We start from the raw sequence: 5,159 nt of genomic DNA on the forward strand, positions 1-5,159 counted from the left end.
CACCCCCTTAAAATAAAGTGTTACCCAATCTTGTTCTTAATGCTGCTTAAGATTCACACATTGTCAAAGTTTTTGAGATGTACATACTTTGTGTTTTGACTTATCAATATTCAATATTAGTGTAAAAAATTTGAAGGTGGTTTAACTAGAAAGTGAAAGTCCTCCTGCTGCCTTGAAAATGCTATTGAAATGCATTTTGTAGCTCAGATTTTATTCATTGTCTCATCTTTGAATAAGAAACTTTGAAGACAATGAACAGAACCAGAAACAAACGCAGAGAAGCAACATTCATGTATGCCACACACATCTGTAATGAACTTGACAAATAATGAAAAATAGAAGAGATTACATTTATTAAATAATAAGTAATAACTCTTTAAAACTGGTTAACAGGCATTTTTGGAAAATTACGATAAAATGTTTTTTGAAAAATTGCATTATCTTAAATAAAACACTTATGACATCCTATGCACTGTCATGGAACCATGCTGAACATAATGTCACTATGGAATTGTCAATATCTCATGTTGCCACTGTCACTAATATTAACTAATAAGTCAATATTAGTGAACTTACCCGGTTTAATAATCAATAGCATTATATTAAGGTCATTGTATGAAAATAATTATAATCCGGAACTGACAGGAGCTTGTCAGCACTGACATACCATGGCGACCGAGTGTCAGTTGTAGTGGTAGGTACCTAGTGGTAGCTATTATCAGCTGTCACAGAAGAGGTCCCATCTGACATGGATTCAGTGCAGGTGTTGTCTTTCTCTGCTAAGTCAGAACACCGGCTGTATGTTTAAATATGTATGAGAATTATGTTTTAATTAAGATACATTTTATTTCTATTTGTTTGAACTAAAGTTATTCATATGCTACATTCTATCTGTTTCAGATAGAATGTAGCATATGAATAACTTTAGTTCAAACAAACAGAATTGCCACCTTACCTGGTGGTAAGGTGGCACAAGTGGCATCTTACCCGGTGGTAAGGTGGCACAAGTGGCATCTTACAGCAGCTGTCAACATGTTTCCACTGAGGCTCTTTATTGGAAACTGAAATTTGAGACTGTATCCAAAATAGACCAGGGCGAATTTGCTTTTTTAAGCGAACACAACACTTAAGAGGAAATGCAATACTTTGTGCCAGATCCACCGGTGTTTTCTTGAATTATAAATTCATTCATATTAAATCTGACACAGAAGCTGTCACCAAAGAATATTCTATTCCTATTCTATTGTTTTCCCCACTAAGCATATTTAAATATGCTGAACTATGTATAATACAATTTAAAAATACTTTAAAAAATACAATTGTTTATAAATGCAGCTGTTTGTATAAGCTTTCCAGTAACGAAACAGCGTTCTATGAAAGATTAAATGCGCAAATTTGTCATTGTGCCTACCAAACGTATTACGCTGAGTGGAGCGATCGACCGCTCCAAGATGGCCGCCCTAAATCTCGTCAGCGACAATAGGCGAGAGCGGTCCGTGAGGCGTGGAAGGTGCCAGTATGAGGTCGCGGCAACCCTTGAAGGTGCCGAAGTCAACCGAAATCAACCGAAGTCAGTGGCAATACTGAGAGGTAGCCCCGAAAACAGTGGCAGCCGTGACATATGCCACCTGAAGTGCCACGGTAGGTGCGGTGTCACGATTTGCGCCTGCTGTTTCTCAGTCATGGTGCGTTCAGGTGGCGGTGTGTTCGGGGCCGCGGTGCGTTCAGGGACCTCGCCACTGAACCTGCAGAACCCGCTTGGCCCGCTTAAGTTACAGAGTGAAAAATGAAGAGATTATTTTGGATTATTTAGAGAAAAAAATATATTTATTAATTATCTTTTCATAAAACCTAAAGTGAAATATTTATTTAGGAAGATAAATTTAGGAAGATAAATATTTAGGAAGATAAATTTTTAGCATAAAACCAAATATTTAGCTTGCTAATTAATATTTATTTTTGAAAATTACATTTATATATATTTACATGACTATGTAACTTACAAACTAAATATTTAGTTAGCTTGCTAACTACTTAGTTTGAAAGTAAATGGCTAACTCTGAGCTAGCTAAATATTTAGTTAGCTCCAAGCAAAATGTTTAGTTTGAAGCTAGATATTTAGTCAGCGAGTTAATTATTTTGAAACTAAATGCTTTGCTTGGAAACTAAACATTTAGCTTGCTAATTAAATATTTATTAGCTATTTCCAAGCTAGCTAAATATTTGACTTATCTAGTTAGCAAGCTAAACGTTTAGCTTCAAACTAAATGATTAAAACTGAATTCTTCATTTGAAGCTACATTTTGAGGTTGTAAACTAAATATTTGTTCTGGCACGTTTAAAATAATGTGAATAACGGTGAAAATGTAATGTTGAAAAATGAACCCAGCTTCTTTTGACAGAATAAATGATTGCTGTTCATTTTGAGCATGTAACTCCGTAATCAGGCTGCAGCTTCAGCCTCACCTGAGGAACTAAATGTTAAATCTGCAGAAGCCGTCACTTCTTATTTGAATCAAGTGGAACAGAAAAAGCTGTCTGCTGAAAATGGAAAACAGGAGATGATTTTAGCTAAATAAAAAAATAAATGAACACAGAACAAGGAGCAGTTTAAAATATAACTAGAGTCTATAAATGTATTTAAAGAACGGCAGCAGATGAAACCCAGACAGAACAAATGTTCTCGTGTTTGTGGTAAACAGTCTCCAGATTCCTCCTCTTGTGTTTCGCTGCCAGATGATGATGATAATAATAATCCATGTTCACCTGCAGCAGCGGCAGCTCACCTGTGAAGCTTCAGAGCGCCGTGTTTATTCGCCTCCTTGTTTGGGTGACATGAACTGAGCGTCGGCTCGCAGCTCAGCTTTAATGTTTCTGGCTTTCCTCAGGCGGTAAACAGCTCTCCTCTTCATCATCCTCCTCCTCCACGTTCAGCAGAAAACATGCAGCTTTGTGGGGACCGTCCAGGCGCTGGACCTGGTGAACTCGTTAACTCGTCAGGCCTTACCTCACCTCTGTTTGCTCTGATTATATTTAGAACTTTATTTAGTTCATTTCTATCAGTTAAAATAGTAAATTTCAGTTCAGTCTTTGTCCCCTCAGTGCTGGACAGCGTCCGTGTCGCAGGTTGGACCGTTCAGTTTGACACCTTGTCCTCAGATCAGAGGATGCCTTGACAAGACAGACCCAAACAGGTTTTCCTGGTTAGACTGGTTAGAGCGCTGCTGGTTCTGGAGAACTGCAACAAGTCTTTCGTATTCATGGGAAATTTGATGACATTTCAGGTATTTTTCTGATCTGCTGCAAGTTTTAATGGAGGTGGAAATTTGAACTTTTCTTTGCCCTACAGGAAAATGAAAATAAAAGTGAGCGCTTAGTTTGAATGAATTAAAGTGATGATAGATTTGATGTAAAACTGATCTCCGGTTGATTCTCTGGAATCACTGCAGGATGTTCAGGTAATCCAGCAAAGCAGCTTCACATGGAGTTTATAATTAGAGACACTTTAACATGTTAATTTTGATTAAATAATTACAGATTTTTAGGCAATTAATCAAATTTTTTGGCTGTGTGTTTCTGGTACGGCCGTAAATCTGACACACAGCTACCTCGCTAACGGTAGGATGAAGCTCTGAGTTAATTTCTGCTTCCAGCGATTTGATTGGATGATGGAAAACACCGTTGATGTGTTCAAGTTGTGCTAAAAGCAATTCGCCTAGCAGAAGGTATGCTAGCCTAAAATAGCATCTGAATGCTAACATATAGAAGCTAATGCTAATGTTAGCGTCCATGTGTAAAAAATGAAAAATCTGATAAACTGCAAAGATGAACTTTGCTCCAACCTGATTGCTGAATATTAAAAACCATAAAAGTTTTTGTTGTTCTTCTCTGATGTCTGTTTATTAAATACATAATTTAGCAGCAAAAAGTGTTTTTGAACTAAAAATGCTGCTTATTCTGTGAATACACAGTAAATTTGAAAGTGTCTATATTGGTCCACTCTTGATTGAGTTAAAACACTTTTGAAAGTGTTATTTGTGATAAAGTTGAATCAACACTCAGTTGTTGAAATTTAACACACATCAGTGTTGATTTACATATCACCAGTGTGTAGTGTCAAAAGTTAACACTATGAATGTGTTAATTTAACACAGTATGGTGTTAAATATAGATCAACTTAGAAATCTGAATTTTAAAATACTACTGGCAGTCAATAATCCCCAAATTCACTTTAAAAACATTAGGTGTCACTTGAATCTACAAAAACACCAACACATGTTGCAGTTTGAATCTACTTGTATTTCAAAACAAGAACAAAATCAAACAGCACTGACAACAAAGGTCATATGGTACAGCAATCTGCTGTTTTCTTTCCCACACATCTCAGAAAACTCCTTGCCATAGAGACTGTAATAAACCAAGTTCTTAACTGGAAGAACGTAAAACAAATCCTCTTATTGATACAGTATGCATTTAAATGATCATCATAATGGAGAGTGTCCACTCTGTCAGGTAAAATAAAAGGAAGGATATTCATCTCCTCAATTGTCGTGCAAAAGTCACATCAATGTTGAAAACTGTAGGTTAGATTAATGTACAGAAGTTGTAGAGGAATTCATGGCACTGTGAACTGAAGATGAAGCTTTGAAAGTTCATGGAAAGCAGCCATGGATGGTCTTGACACATCATCATTGTGACGAGCAACTTAGGAATAAAACAGAAGAAAAAACTAAAGAATAACTTAAGCTAACCAGAGCTAACTAGCCATGTTAGCAAAGAAAGAGAAAGGAAGTGGTCATGGGGTCCTCAGAAGTTCTGGTGCCCCCCAATAATGCCTGATTTTTTTTTTTTTTACTTTTTTTTTATGTCTGACGGTGTTGACAGAAACTTGGGACAAATTTCAGTTGAGTTGGAAAATATATAAAAATGATTTTTAATTCAATTTATGGATACTTTTATAATTATGTATTTGAATACTTATACTTAATTGTCATAATATATTATCTTAGTATTCTTTTAATTGTTTTAAACTATTATAATGTATTGAGTTCTGCTCCAGGACAAGCTACCACCTACTACTATGTTTAAAATAAAAAATATTCAGCAAACACCAGGAAAACATACATTGTTGTGCTCTCATAACCCAGGTTAGTTTAATC

Source organism: Poecilia latipinna, unplaced genomic scaffold, assembly GCF_001443285.1.
Source record: "Poecilia latipinna isolate Pla-1442-1.1 unplaced genomic scaffold, P_latipinna-1.0 Scaffold336, whole genome shotgun sequence".
Taxonomy (NCBI): Eukaryota; Metazoa; Chordata; class Actinopteri; order Cyprinodontiformes; family Poeciliidae; genus Poecilia; species Poecilia latipinna.